This window comes from Canis lupus, chromosome 9 (genome assembly GCF_003254725.2).
Source record: "Canis lupus dingo isolate Sandy chromosome 9, ASM325472v2, whole genome shotgun sequence".
Lineage (NCBI taxonomy): Eukaryota > Metazoa > Chordata > Mammalia > Carnivora > Canidae > Canis > Canis lupus.
Genome location: NC_064251.1, coordinates 20,180,083 through 20,196,352, shown reverse-complemented (window position 1 = coordinate 20,196,352; position 16,270 = coordinate 20,180,083). Strand labels below are relative to the sequence as shown.

Below are 16,270 nucleotides of genomic sequence, written 5' to 3'. Positions count from 1 at the left end.
CACTGTCTCCATTTTACGGATAATCGACTGCGGTCCCGCTCTGCAACCACGTGGCAAACCGCTGGGTACCGCGGGCGTGCGGGCGGTGGGGTTAGACGAACTGTGACTCGGGCCAGGCAGGCTGGACGGGGGAGGAGGTTGTCCCCGGAGCCAGGAAAGCGGGGTCAGCCGGACTCGATTGAGGCTTAGTCCCACCACCGTGGGACCTTGGGCAAGGTACACCGCCCCTCCGGGCCTCGGGTTCCTCCTCCGCGCTGAGAGGGGATTGAGGAGGGAAGAAGGGGAATGACATTTTTGCTTGCGTTGGTTACTCTCTCAGCGTTACGTCTACGCCCCCAAACTTTAGGAGTATCTTATCATCGGGCTCCTTTTTACAGGAGATGAAACTGAGGCTGGAAGTTAAGTGCCTGGAATTGGAACCGCCCAGGTACTTCACTCTCATCAGCCTGCCTCCCGGGGTGACAGGTGGGCTTAAATCCTGCGCTGACGTCTCTGATCCCGCTTCTCGGGGAGACATCTCTCCCCCACTGCAAGCTCTGCACCTGAGACCCCACCACTTGCCTCGCCTTTAAAGCTTTGGCGCGGTCGTCATTATTTGTCCGAACACAGAAAAGCGAACGCGGGGTGCGAACCTGCGCCTTTAAGAGGGGCCGACCGTGACTTGGACGTCACCAGCTTCTCGGGCTCCAGCCGCCCAGCCATTCGGCGCCCGGGAGGCTAGCACGTGGATCCCGAGGGGCCAACCATCAGCTTTCCCTGAAACCGGTTGTGCGGCTCCGGGAGGCTTACAAGCCGCAGTTTAGCGGCGGGAGAGTGCGAGCTGTAACGCGGGGGGTTAGTGGCCGCTGGGAAAGCGCAGCGGGGAGGCGCCCCTTGCATCCCTTCCCCAGCCAGTGGAGGTCTGAAATGACGGAAAATCCTTTTATAAACTGTATGTTCAGGCGAGAACCCAGCTTCTATTACGGTCTTTCACAGCCTCAAAGTTACGGTTTACCCGAACAGGTTCATAATCCACAGCCAAGAGATGACTCTCCCCATTTTACCGAGGAGGAAACTGAGGGCCTCGAGAACGATGACTCCCCGTGTGTAATGGAACCAAGATCTCTCCCGCGCAACCTGCGTTTTACGAATGAGAAAATGGAGGCCGAAGAGGTCAGATCGCACCAAGGTCACTCGAATGAAAGAGCCAGGATTCAAACCCCCCAACTGCCTGAGTCCCACCACCCCCTACCCCCAACCCATTCTCAACTTGTGTTCTCTGCTCCCTGCAGTGACCTGCTCACCTGTGAAGGTTTTTATGTGCTCTGGCCTCAGGCCTCCAGAACCCCAAGAAATCTAGCCTGTGGGGCTTGTCTCAAGATCAGAGCCCTTGGGAGGCAGGGACCTGGCTCCAATGGATCCCGGCTGTTTCCTGCGGGAGCCGTGCCACCTCTAACAAATATCTTAATGCCTGTAAGCCCGAGTTCCACCACTTTATAAAATGAGCTGATGGGGAAAATAATGCACCCACCTCACAGGCAATATGTGCGGATTTAATGAGCTAATAGCTGTAAAGTGTTTAGACCCTTGTCTATCATGTGGCAAACACTCGGTGACTATTATTATTATGGTCATCATCTTTATTATTGATTCACCACCACCACCACCACCACCTTGGAAAGTTATGGAAAAGGCCTTTAGAGCAACCAGATTCTGGTCCTACCTCTGACTCCAAATGCAGGCACAGATAAGTAATAATTCCTTACACCCCTTCCCGCCCAGAGCCAAAATCATACAGCTGCAAATAAGTGGTCGGAAACAAAACCTGGTGACTTCTGAGCCTCAGTTTCCCCCACAGTAGAATAAGGGGCTTACATTCCATTTCTGGTGTTCTTGCAATAAGGATGTCTTTGAGATTTGTCACTGCACCTGTTTCCTTATCTGAAAATAAGGACGATGTCACTCATCCCGCCTGACTTGCAGACTCCTAGCTAAAAGCACATCTGTGAAAGCCATGTGAAGAGTCATCAAATGGTTCTGTGGCCCTTGTCAGGACCTCAGAGATGATCAACTCACAGTCCCTGCCTTCCACCACAGGAAAATGCTTTGAGGCATCATTGGTGTTACCAAAGCCCAGTCCCATGGCAGCAGTCTGGGCAGGTGGGAGAGGTTATCTGTGAGCTATGAGGAACCCCTGGAGCTGGTGGACACATCTCCCAAGGTTAGTCCTAGCAGTTGCAGAGGGGAGCAGGAACCTTGAGATACCGATGAAGCTCTGGAGCCCTGGCTAGACTTGCCTTCTCAGAGGAACAAGCTCAGAGACCTGAGGAGAAAGTGGCACTTAGCCATGGTTCACACTGCAAGCACTCAGTGGTCCTTCCAGAGACACCATGTGGCCCCATGTGGCCCTCACTGGCCTCCTCATCAGATGGAAAAACAGAAACTCCTTTCAATTGTAAAAGAGGAGCAAATGATACCAGTCCCAGGAGCTGTGGGGACTGATGGACAAGTCCTTGCCTGGCGCCGGGGGAAGAACATAAATGGAAGGTAGTTTATTGTGAGACTGAATTCTTCCCCAGCAAGCCCAGTGGCAGGACAGTGTCCCCTCCCACCCCCTCCCCAGCTTGAACCCCCAGAACCTAGGAAGACATGTGTAGGGCCTGAATAGTGCTTAGCTCCTTTCCATGGACCCCCCCACCCCCCCCAGCACCTGCGAGTTCACGGCCAGTGCAGTCCCCACCTAAAGCTGCCTTCCTGGAGGCCAGGCCCACAGCTGCAGAACCACCTAGCTGGAAGGAGAGAAACCCAAACTCCAGGCCCAGGGCTAAATGTCAAGTCAGAGTTTTGATTGGAGCTCGAGGGCAGGGAGGGGTGGGTGAGATACAGAAAGCTGTACTGGGCCTATTAGAGAAAACTGAGTGAGGCCTGTACAGTAGATACTGCTTCATCAATGTTGAATTTCTTGAGCGTGATAACCAGACTGTGGTTTTGCAGGAGAATGTCCTTGTTCCTCGGAAATGCACACTGCAGTGTTTAGGGTTGAATGCCTGTAACTTAGTCTCAAATGGTTCTGCAAAAATAAAGAGAGATAAAGCCAATGTAGCAACATGTGAACAATGAGTGAATCAAGGTGAAGGGTATATGGGGGCTCATTGTATCATTCTTGCGATTTTTCTGAGGTTTTTAGTTTTCAAAACAAGTCCGTGGGGAAAGGGATTTCACTCTCTGAAATACTTAAAGAATCAAAAAGCAACAAAGCTTTTTTTTTTTTTTTTCCAGGATTAAAAAGGTATCTGTAATAACTAGGATCAACCCACCTGGGAAAGGATGTCTCTACTCACCGCCCCTCCATCCCCATGCCCAGCCACACCCATGGCCTGAGAGGGTGGGTTGGGGAGCTTCTGGACACCCAAGACTTCATTGAGAGGATCCTGGGTGTGGTCTGAGGAGGTGGCCCCCAGAGGGTAAGGGTCCTCTCTAAGACCTTCCAGAATTGGGGCACCCCTGGTGGCTCAGTGGTTTAGCACCACCTTCAGCCTAGGGCGTGATCCTGGAGACCCAGGATCCAGTCCCATGTCAGGCTTCCTGCATGGAGCCTGCTTTTCCCTCTGTGTCTCTCATGAATAAACAAATAAAATCTAAAAAAAAAAAAAAAAAGATCTTCCAGAATTCTCTCCCTCCACCCCTTCCCCTTCCCCCAGCCTGACCCCCAGAGCTCTGGAGACAGACTCCTTCCTGCTCTGCTGGAGAAATGTGAATTAATCTACTTTACTTCTGTGGAAGGCAGATTTGGCTATAACTATGAAAATTCCAGGGCACCTGGGTGGCTCAGTGATTGAGCGTCTGCCTTTGGCTCAGGGCATGATCCAGGGTCCTGGGATGGAATCCCACATCAGGCTCCTCACAGGGAGCCTGGTTCTTCCTCTGCCTATGTCTTTGCCTCTTTCTGTGTGTCTCTCATGAATAAATAAAATCTTAAAAAATAAAATAAAAAATAAAATAAAAAATAAAATAAAATAAAATAAAATAAAATAAAATAAAATAAAATAAAATAAAATAAAATAAAATAAAATTCCAAATGCCCAAACCCGGTGACCCAGCCAGGCCACTTCTAAGAACTCTGCTAAGGGGCATTCAGCAGCAGGAAACAACACCCCAACTGTGCAGTCGCTGTAGCCTTGTTTGTAACAGTGGAATGGCATCGACAGGGAACTGAGTGACAGTACCTCCACATGACGAATACCACTAATCTGGAAAGAGACGCAGAGCTCCACATTATGATGTAAAACAATCTCAGAGATAGAGTTAAATTAAAAAGCAGGGCTCTGGTGCTGGCTAGTTGATTTCGACCGAAGCGCTACCGCCCCCTAGGGGACGTCTTGTAAATTTATGAGCTGTTAGTAGTCAAGATTGGAGCCCCTGGCCTGTGATAGATGGCAGGCCAGGGATGCTAAATATCCTTTAAAGTGTAGGACACCCTGAACAAAAAATTGTCCAGTACGCCACTCAGTTTTCCTTTGTCTCTCTGGCCAACCACATACATTAGAAACGTGTTCATAATGATCTGACCTGGAGGCTAGCTCTATTCCACCCACATCTTTTTTTTTTAATGCTTTTAAAATATATTGAATTTTCCAGGAATAAATCTACCATGCAGTCCTACAGAAGATTTGACTTTGTCTCTATTAGAATTTTATCAAGAATAATTCACTATTTCAGAAAATCTTTTCTCCATGGCCGCCGCCTGGCCCACGTGAGCTGAGCTGCTAACTGGACACTCCAGCACCAAGTTGACATTCACGGTTCTCCATTGCCAGTGAATCATACACGTTTGCAAGCTTCTGTTCCCTCGTGGACTCAAGCCTCAGCTTTCACATACAGAAATGCATATTATTTTATTATAAACTCACTTTCCTTTTATTTTTCCTTTCTATACATTTCTAAAAACACTGTGCATAGGAAAATTATATTATCTTTGTTTTTTTTTAATTTTTATTTATTTATGATAGGCACACAGTGAGAGAGAGAGAGAGGCAGAGACACAGGCAGAGGGAGAAGCAGGCTCCATGCACTGGGAGCCCGACGTGGGATTCGATCCCGGGTCTCCAGGATCGCGCCCTGGGCCAAAGGCAGGCGCCAAACCGCTGCGCCACCCAGGGATCCCCTATCTTTGAATTTCAATTCTAAAAATCTGTTAGAGTACAAAACATATGTTACCAACTGCTGACTTAGGGTCAGATTCTATTGAGAACCTCAGAAGGGACTGTGATCTCACCAAGTACATAGGATCCAGTCCCCTAGTAGTGACATGGCCTCCTGTAGGCTGCAAGTTCTACTTCTCAGTGCTATCTGGAGAACTTGGGCCCCTGGACCAGAGTGAGCACACTGGAGCTAAGGGCTGGTTGCTGTGGCCCAAATGGAGGAGGAGCTGTTCCAGTGAGGAAGTGGGGCCTGGACCAAAGGTCTGGCTGGCGGGCATCTCCTTTTTTTTATTTGAGTGTTTTTCTCTGTTTTTTTTATTTTTATTTTTTTTTTTAGCTATTTTTGAATATTTGTTTTGTGCCAAATAGTGTTGTAGGCACAATAGTATTGATACAGCAGAGAACAAGTCACGTAAGGCCCCTGCTCACACTTTCTGGTGCAGGAGATTGCAAACAGAGGAATAAATAAGACAATTGCAGACTGCGCGGGATTCCTGAGGGCAATACGACAGACGGGTAATGTGACAGAAGGGGCCTGAGCCAGCCCAGAGAGGGGGAGAACTAGGGGGTCAGGGAGAACCAAGGGTTAGGAGCACTGATGGAGACTGACCCCCATGTGAGGGGCCAAGGGGAGGGTGGGGCAGACTCCGCCAAAAGGAAGTGTGCTGGGATCCCTGGGTGGCTCAGAGGTTTGGCGCCTGCCTTCTGCCCAGGGCATGACCCTGGAGTTCCGAGATCGAGTCCCACCTCGGGCTCTTTGCATGGAGCCTGCTTCTCCCTCTGCCTCTCTCTCTCTCAATGTGTCTCTCAGGAATAAATGAATAAAATCTTAAAAAAAAAAAAAGGAAGTGCCCAGATGAGGGGGAAAGGATTTCCTAGAAACTTCCAAGGAAGGAGTATTGTGATGGGCACAAATACAGGCTCCAGGGCATACCTGGATTCAATTCCTGACTTCACCTTTGCCCAACTACAGGGCCAGTAAAGTTGGTTAATCTCTGGGCCTTTCTTCCTTCATTGTAAGGCAGGGTTCATAACTGTACCTACCTAGCATGGTTATGTTAAAGATTAAAGGAGAACCTTGTACAGAAACTGGCACAAAGTGAAGCTTTGATAAAACATTAGCAGAACCCACTTTTCAATTTTTTAAAGAGTTCATTTATTTATTTATTTCAGACAGAGAGAGAGAGAGAGAGAGAGTGCGCAAGTGCACACCTGCACGAGCGGGAGGAGGGACAGAGGGAGAGGAAGAAGCAGACTCACACAGGACCTTGAGATCAGGACCTGAGCCAAAGGCAGATGCTTAACCAACTGAACCAACTAGGTGCCCTAGGACCCACTTTTAAGATTTTTATTTATTTATGAGAGACACACAGAGAGAGGCAGAGACATAGGCAGAGGGAGAAGCAGTTTCCTCACGGAGAGCCCCATGCAGGACTTGATCCCGAGACTCTGAGACCACACCCTGAGTGGAAGGCAGATGCTCAACCACTTGAGCCACCCAGGCATCCCTCTAGGACCCACTTCTTTAAAAAACTGAAATCAAGTACACCAGCAACCACCATAGCATAAAAGATTGAGTCAAAGTCCCCCAAAGTGCACTTGAGTCCAGATTTCTCTGCTACCTTATTGGAGGAATTTATGGCTTTTCTGTTTCTTTCTTTTTTTTTTAAGATATTACTTATTTATTCATGAGAAAGAGACAGGCAGAGGGAGAAGCAGGCTCCATGCAGAGAGCCCAATGTGGGACTCGATCCCAGGACTCCAGGATCATGCCCTGGGCTGAAGGCAGGTGCTAAACCACTGAGCCACCCAGGGATCCCTGGGCCTCTGTTTCTTCATCTTTTTTTTTTTTTTAAGATTTTATTTATTTAGTCATGAGAGACACAGAAAGAGAGAGGCAGAGACACAGGCAGAGGGAGAAGCAGGCTCCATGCAGGGAGCCCGACGTGGGACTTGATCCCAGAACTCCAGGATCACGCCATGGACTGAGGGCAGATGCTCAACCGCTGAGCTACCCAGGGATCCCCTTTCTTCATCTTTATAATAGACTATTCCTGGTCTTGCTTCCCTTAAGGAGTCCTGAGTGGTTAAGACAGATGAGATGTGTAAATGGGATGTGTGACCAGGAAAGGGTGCTGGGGCCAGGGAGGGGGCGCTTCCATCCACCCCTTCTGCTTTCCTTGCCACTCTTCTCCCCCTAGGCTCCTGGAGGTGACTGTGACTTCACCTCTTTGAGCTGTCTGGTTTTCTTACCTAGACACTGGCCTGGCACTTCAGAGATAGATCATCAGATTAACAAGAGGAACCCCTTTGATGTCCTAAGAAGAATTCCATTTCTAATGTGCCAGTTTACAAGGCCTCTTGGCTTCCATCATTCATTTGAACCTCACATGACTGTGTAAGGGGCACATGGGGGTTATTGTGTGCCCATTTTACAGAGGAGGAAACTGAATCTTGGAGGAGCTAAGTGACCTGTCCAAGTACCTTGAAGCAAATATTTCTTGGCCCCTACAGGGTCTGCCTGGAGAAGGGACAGAAGCACTCAGAGGGGTGGAAGGGCTGGGCTGAGCTGGTGTCAGCATCCAGTGGAGCCTGATGTGGGATCTGAATGACTTGGACTCAGTACTGACTCCACCACTTCAGAGCCAGGTAACCCTGGACAAGGCCCACAGTGTCTCAAAGCTCTGTGAGCTGGAGACACTACCCTGCAGTGTTGTTATAAGAACTCAGTGAGGGATGCCTAGGTGGCTCAGTTGGTTGAGCGGCTGCCTTTGGCTCAGGTCATGAGCTCGGGATCTTGGGATCCAGCCCCAGGCATTGCATGTCAAGCTCCCTACTCAGTAAAGAGTCTGCTTCTCTCTCTCCCTCTGCCCCTCCCCATTCCCACTTTTGTGAGTGCTCTCTCTCAAATAAATAAATAAAATCTTTAAAAAAAAAGAGCAAGAAAAGAACTCACTGAGCTAGTACAGAGTAGGCATTCAAAACACTGTCCTAATTCTTCTTTCCACTCTGCCCCCAGGTCTCTAAGCTCATTATCCTCCCAGCTCTAATGATCAATGAGTCAACAACCCAAACACTCCTTCCATTTCCACAGTCAACCTGTCCACTTGCTGCCCTTGACAGAAGCCAGGCTTCAATTCCTGGAGTTCCCCTGCTGTGCACCAACCAGTAGGCATAGCTGCCCCCAGGAGATTCTCAAGTTCAGAAAAGGCACACGGTGGGAAGCGTACTCCAGGTACCCATAGGGAGTTGTGACACTGGCCAGACCACCAACAGGTCTCAGCTTTTCCCAGGCCTCGCAGCTCAGGGGGCACCCGACTCCCAGAGCAGGAACAGGGTATCCTGACCTGTGGGCCCAGGACCTGCCCCCTAGGAAAGCCTGGGAAGGGTTTGGAGGACCTGTGCCCCTGTCTTGGGTTTGGCTGGATTCCTTTTTTCACCCCAGTGGAATCAGATTTTATATCACGGATTTTGTAAATTTGAATAGGAAAATGAATGCCTTGGTCCTGAATAAATGCAGTTTGGTTGTCAAAATTCTTTTTAAAAAGATTTTATTTATTTATTTATTTATTTATTTATTTATTTATTTATTTAAGAGAGAGAGAGCATGGTGGAGGGAGAAGGAGAAGCAGACTCCCCACTGAGTAGGGAACCCAATGCAGGGCTCCACCCTGGGACCCAGAGATCACAGCCTAAGCCAAAGGCAGCTGCTTAACCAACTGAGCCACCCAGGTGTCCCAAAAGTTCTTTCAAACATAAGTGTGATGGAGAAGGAAATGAGAGTTTATTGAGGAAGGACTGTGTGTGTGTGTGTGTGTGTGAGAGAGAGAGAGAGAGAGAGAGAGAGAGAGAGAGAGAGAGACTTTACATAGATGTTATTGCATTCTATCCTCCTGAACTCCCCAGTAGGTGATTACAGTTACTCTATCACATTTAGGCTCAAAGAAACAAGCCAAAGTCACCCAGCAGGTACGAGTCAGAACTGGAATTTGAGATCAGCAGGTGATGACAAGGTCCTGCCGCTGCTCAGATCTCAGCCCATTGTCCAGGTTTCCAGGAAAGAGCTGACTCCTATACCCTGGCACCCACCACCTGCCTGTCCCAGAGGCCACTCTGCCTTCCTGGAGACTCGCTGGCATAAGTCCCTGCCCTCACCCAGAAGTTCATCTCCAGATCATCCCACTGCTCTCAAAATATGAGAAGCTGACACTTTAACTCAGAAATGTGCCCCGCTCTCCTATAGGAGGCAGATGCTGACTCCACATCTGAATGGGAGAAGAGGAGTCAGCCCCTCCTATCCTGTCTCACTGCCACCCCGACCCCATCTCAGAGGGACTGATCCTTCTGCGACCTCGGCCCTTGTCTGGCTGAGAGAACTGGATGGTTTTCCATCTCAGCCTCTCCCCCCAGCACAGGAGTCAGGCCCAGGGGGACAGAGTTCTGGACAGTGGGCCAGTAGGGTGGGATGGGGAGTGCAGCCCCAGTGGGGATCCAGGGGAGTTTCTGGAAGGAGAGACCTGGAGCCCAGGGCTAGGGAGGAGAGAGTGAGGTGGGCTGAGGGGCAAGGGGGGCAGTCTCCTAACTAAAGTTGAGGAGTTGCTAGGAGGGCCTAAGGGGAAGAATCACCAAGATGGGGGCAGCTTTGTTAATGGAGCATGCACCTGGTTCAGGTTCTGTGCCGAGGGCCTGCAGGCATTACTTCACTCCATGCAGGGAACTGCTTCAATCTCAAAGTCTGCGATGTCCAGACCAGGATGCTGCTGCAGAGCTTACATTGAGTCATGCAGCTCGCAAGAGGAAGAGCTGCTGGAGAATAGTTTCTTCGCTGAGTACTGGGTTCCTCATTCCATAAAAAGAGGCGTGAGTGAGGTGAGAGGTTCTCAGACCTCAGCCATCTGCAGCTGCAAAAGTTCCCCCAAGTGATTCCAACGGATAGACAGCTGGGGCTGAGAACGTGGGCTAGCAGATCCCCAGAGGCCTCTCCAGCCAGCGCCTCTGCAGAGCCAAATAATCTGCTTCCTCCACCTGCCTTCTCATCCTCCATTCATCCCTCTCATCTTCTCCCTCCCATCCTGCAAGTACCCCACAGCTGGATTTAAGGGTACTGCCCAGCATCATTCTCCCCAGGGCCAGTGGAGTTGCCACCATTCACTGTAGACTCAGAATTTCCCAGTGGACGGGGAGCAGAGTGGTGCTCAGATGAATATGAAGAGCCCAGAGACAAAGCGAGAATTCCAAAATGCACTCTGATTTAGAAATGCGAGGGAAACTCACAGAAGAAATTTGAAAGGGTTTGAAAGTGGGTGTCTAGGATAGGAAGAAAGGACAAGAGTGATGCTTTGTGTTATAATTTGATTAACATTTATTTACATGTTAGTTTTGTTTAAAATAATAGTTGATTTGAGGCTCCTGGCTGGCTCAATCACTGGAACATGCGATCTTGATCTCAGGGTCATGAGTTCGAGTCCCATGTTGGGCGTAGAGATTACTTTTTAAAAAAATAGTAATTGACTAAAACACAACAACAAGGAAAGTGGCCTGCCCAGCAGCACTGGGCAAGTTCGCAGCCTATGCTGGGACAGGAACCTGAGTCTCCTGATTTCATCTAGTACCTCTGTTGCCAAATATCCTCCCACAGCCTCTGGCCAGGTTACTAGCCCAGTCCCAAATCCCCTCCCCCACACCACCCAGACAGCTTGGAGGACCCAGCACAGCCCCACAGCCTCACCAGTCAGGTGCCTGATGATGAGGGCAAGCGCGGACGATTGCTCACCCCAAGGTGACTCAGGCAGGAAGGGGAAGGAGTAGGTGTGAGTGAGAAGAGGCTGTTTCTGTGCCCTCACTCCAACCTTAGTCCTCAGGGCTTTCAGATTTAGCAGATAAAATGCAAGATGCTCAGTTAAATGTGAATTTCAGATATACAATGAATACTTAGGTGTAAATATGTCTCAAATAGTGCATGAGACATACTTTCCCTAAACAAAATTCATTTCTGGTTTGATTAAAATTTAAATGGACATCTTACGTTTGAGCTGACAACTCAGGATCTTGGGGGGAAAGGCCCCTGTGACTCTTTCCATGGGGGTGAGAACAGTAACTCTGAATGAAGAAAACCCGATGGGGCAATTGGAAGAACCGGGGAGAGGCTGAGAGAAGTGGAAGGAAGGAGGGAGAAGGAAGCTGCCCTATCCTTTACCCAGACCACTACTTCTGAAAGCAGCCCTGGGGCTGACCTGGAGGCATATCTCAGCCAGGGAGACACATCCAGAGGGCCTCTCCATGCCAGACTTCTCAGTGAAACCTTTCAGTACTTTTGGTGCCTCAATACTGGCATCTGAGGTCATCCAGCTGGGGCTGTAGTAGGAATAGAAACAGACCATATTTATAGAAGAACATATTTTTAACTTCTTAAGCCAGAGGAGGGGGGAAAGGCAGAAACCATAAAAGAAAAAGATTGATCACTGGATTTCAGATGGCATAACAGCAACACAATTTCTGATTACAAAAGAAACCACAAACAATGATAAAAGAGAAATGATTGATTCAGAGGAAATATTTACAATATATATAATATCCAGAATATACAAAGAGTTCCCACAGTTCAACAAGAAAAAGAAAAACATTGAAGAAAAATAAACAAAAAATAATGTGTTATTTTATGTGTTAGTTTTATGTGGGTGTTTGTGGATGAAATTTACATTTGAATCAATAAATTTTGGCTAAAGCAAGTTGCCCTCCTAATGTGGGCAGGCCTCATCCAGTCAGTTGGAAGCCTGAATATAACATTTAAAAAACTGGCCTTTCCAACCAAGGAGAAATTCTCCAGTGACTGCCTTTCAACTTCATCTGCACCATTGGCCCTTTTGAGTCTCCAGCCTGCTGGCCCACACTGTAGATTTTGGACTTGTTAGCTTCCGTAATCACATGAGCCAATTCCTTTTAATAAATTTATTTCTGCATATCTTTCAATTGGTTCTGTTTCTCTGGAGAACCCTCATAAAAATAAGAATAGGCAATTCACAAAAGAAATACATACGCATAATAAGCATATGAAAAAAGTGCTCAGGGATCCCTGGGTGGCGCAGCGGTTTGGCGCCTGCCTTTGGCCCAGGGCGTGATCCTGGAGACCCAGGATCGAATCCCACATCGGTTCCCGGTGCATGGGGCCTGCTTCTCCCTCTGCCTGTGTCTCTGCCTCTCTCTCTCTCTGACTGTCATAAATTAAAAAAAAAAAAATTATATAAAAGAAAAAAGTGCTCAGCTTCCTTAGAGATCAAGGAAACACAGATAAAACAATCTGGAATATCTCTTGTCATTAGATTGGCAAAACTAACTTCCTTCCTTCTTTCTTTCTTTCCTTCCTTTATTTATTTGTAAATTTATTTATTTATTTATTTTAAATTTTAATTTATTTATGATAGTCACACACAGAGAGAGAGAGAGGCAGAGACACAGGCAGAGGGAGAGGCAGGCTCCATACACCGGGAGTCTGACGTGGGATTCGATCCCGGGTTTCCAGGATCACGCCCTGGGCCAAAAGCAGGCGCTAAACCACTGCGCCACCCAGGGATCCCTGTAAGTTTATTTACAAAAGTAATCTCTACACCCAACATGGTGCTCAAACTCACCCCCCTGAGATCAAGAGTTGCGCACTCTTCTGACAGAGCCAACCAGGCACCCCTGGCAAAACATCTTTTAAAATGGCATATTCAGGGTGCCTGGGTGGCTCAGTTGGTTAAGTGTCCAAATCTTGACTTTGGCTCATGATCTCAGAGTCATGAGATCGAAACCCACGTCAATCTGCACACTCAATGAAGAGTCTGCTTGAGATTCTCCCTCTCCCTCTGCCTGGACCCCCTGCTCATACACACCTTAACGCTCTCTTTTAAATAAATAAATAAAAATATTTTGAAAAACAAACAAAATGGGAAGCCTGAGTAGCTCAATGGTTGAGTGTCTGCCTTTGGCTCAGGGTGTGATCCTGGAGTCCCTGGATCGAGTCTCACATCGGGTTTCCTGCATGGGGCCTGGTTCCCCCTCTGCCTGTGTCTCTGCCTCTTTCTCTGTGTCTCCCATGAAAAAATAAATTAAATCTTTAAAAAAATAAATAGGGATCCCTGGGTGGCGCAGCGGTTTGGCGCCTGTCTTTGGCCCAGGGTGTGATCCCGGAGACCCGGGTTCGAATCCCACATCGGGCTCCCGGTGCATGGAGCCTGCTTCTCCCTCTGCCTGTGTCTCTGCCTCCCTCTCTCTCTCTCTGTAACTATCATAAATAAATTAAAAAAATAAAAAATAAATAAATAAATAAAAAAATAAATAAACTGGCATATTTAATGTTCATGACTGTATGGGAAATAAGTTCCCCCAAATACGGCAACTGGGAGCGTAAATTGGAAAAACTTTAAAACAACTTGGCATTCACATTTCAAATATGCATACCCTTTATTCAGCAATATTGCTTTTAGGGATTTAACCCCCACATGTGCACTCAGAGACATATTCACACATACTTATTGTAGAATTATTTGTAACTGCAAAAAAAATGGAAACACACAAAAGTCTATTTAATGAGACCGGTTAAGTAAACTATGTAACATCTATAGTGTGGAATACTTGGCAACTGTCAAACTGATAAATAAATGTAAAGATATCCCATGTTCATGAATAGGAAAACTTAATATTGTTATTCTGGCAATACACCCCAAATTAGCCTGTAGATTTAGTGCATTCCCTACCAAAATTTCAGCTGTCATCTTTGCAGAAATTGATCCTAAAATTCATATAGAAATTTGAAGGACCCAGCATAGCCAAAACAATTTCAAAAAAGAAGTTGGAGGATCCACTCTTCCAGTTTCAAAACTTGCTACAATATTATAGTAACCAAGGGATGCCTGGGTGGCTCAGTGGTTGAGCATCTGCCTTCGGCTCAGGTCATGATCCCGGGGTCCTGGGATCCAGTCCTGCATCGACTCCATTCAGGGAGCCTGCTTCTCCCTCTGCTTATATCTCTTCCCCTCTCTGTCTGTCTCTCATGAATAAATCTTTAAAAAAAAAAACTGTAGTAGGGGATCCCTCGGTGGCTCAGCAGTTTAGTGCCTGCCTTTAGCCCAGGGCGTGATCCTGGGGTCCCAGGATCGAGTCCCACATCAGGCTCCCTGAATGGAGCCTGCTTCTCACTTTGCTTGTGTCTCCACCTCTCTCTCTCTCTCTCTCTGTCTCATGAATGAATAAATAAAATCCTTAAAAAAATATAGTAATCAAGACAATGTAGTACTGGCATGAGGACATATACATCAATGGAAAAGAATTGAGAGTCCAGAAATAAACCCTCACAGTTACAGTCAATTAATTTTATCAAAATTAAAAATCACAAGGCCTGGCCAAAGGGAGTTGGGTGGGCACAGGGACGGGGAAAATGGGCATGGACCCTTTGATGTCATATTTCTTTGTGACTCTGAAGTCTGCTTATTTTCAGTCCTCTCTATTCAAAAAAAAAAAAAAAAAGGATGCACCCTTCTTAAAAGCAAAAAGCAGAGGGAGAGAGATTCCTAAATTAGAGGGTTTAAGGACACTAGAGTGTTTCTTGAGGAATGCGAGAGATGTTCTGCAGTCCTCAGAAGAACTGTACCCTTTCCACTAAAGTGGAATTTCACTGCACCCATTTGACAGGTAAATACCTTTTGTTTAATAAATATGTTTCACATTTCTTTGCCATAGCAATCAGAGTAATTGCATCTGATTCATATTTTCCTAAAGCTTAGGCTCACACCTTGACTATTAATTATCTTGTCCTTTGAGAGTGAAGCCTACAAGGCCCATCAGCTCATCCAGGACTGTTTGCCCCTACATCCAATGTCTCCAGGATGTTGAGCTTCTAAGTCCATCAGTCTGCCTTTTGCATTTTATTCCTGTTAAATGCTTTTAATCCTTGCTAAACTCAAAGTGATTGCTTTTCCTCTGATCTTTCTATAATCTATGGTTGCTTGGAAATCAGATAACATTCATTAAAAATATCTGAACTATATGGGGCACCTGGCTGCCTCAGTCAGTAGAGCATACAACTCTTGATCTCAGGGTCATGAGTTTGAGCCCTATGTTGAGTGTGTGTGTGTGTGTGTGTGTATGCACATACATGTATGAAATAAGAGAAAGACGCTATATGAAGGAAACTTTGAGTTCTCTCACAGAGACAGAGAGAACAGAGACAGTTTATGATTCTATTGAGAGAGTTTAGTGAGAGTTTCTTAACCTCAGTACTACTCATTTTGGGAAGAATAATCTTTGTTGTGGGAGTGTCCTTTGCATTGTGGGATGTTTAGCAGCATCCCTGGCCTCTGCTTGCTAGATGCCCAGAGGACCTCGCCCTAGTTGTGACAACCCAGAATATCTCCGCACACTGCCAAATATCCCTGATGGGCAAATCACTCCTTTAAGGATACTTTTCAGGATACTTGTATCAATCACTCTAGTTTTTTTCCCTGTGTTTATTTTTTATGGTTCTGTGCAGTTGCGGTTAATATGTTCATTTATAGATTATCCTAACATTTCATGAAAAATGTGTGTGCCCATACTTTATTAATGGAAGCATAAATGGGACCTCCCCTTGCCTCAGGATACTCAGGAGGTAAACTGTGCACAAATGTCACTAGCGTACAGGGTTGTCCTGATTCTCAGCAGGAGCCTCACACACTCTCCAGACCCTCTCTAGCCCCAGGCTGAGCACCACTGCCACACACAATTCCCCAACCCTGCTACTCCCACACACAGAATGCCACCACCCCTGAATTGGGGTGTTTGTCATCTCCCCCAGCCACCCCTCTGCCCAAGCTCTTTGTTGAGCCTGTGGTGCTCTCCATCCACACTGTACCACCAAACACTGCCTGTCCCCCTAGCCTGGCACTGGGCTTTCTCTGGGCCTCTCCTCTTTCCTGGTGCATCTATCAACCATTTTTGGCCTGAGCCAAAATGGCCTTTTGGCACGGAGCAGCCTGGCTCTTGTTGCTGGCCAATCTGTTCTGTGTAGTACCTTTCTCTCCTCACCGGTTATTTCAATTCCTGGAAGGCAAGGCTGACTCTAACGAGGAAGCCAC

At 47.3% G+C, this 16,270-nt stretch overlaps 1 long non-coding RNA gene across 1 annotated transcript; it reads right to left on the bottom strand.

The window, feature by feature from the left end:
• Window positions 1-2,912: 2,912 nt before the first annotated feature.
• Window positions 2,913-3,931, bottom strand: LOC118355817 (uncharacterized). Its single transcript, XR_004819002.2, has 2 exons — window positions 3,799-3,931; window positions 2,913-3,049 (listed from the first exon to the last, which is right to left on the bottom strand). It is a non-coding gene; the product is annotated as an uncharacterized LOC118355817 (long non-coding RNA).
• Window positions 3,932-16,270: the final 12,339 nt, after the last annotated feature.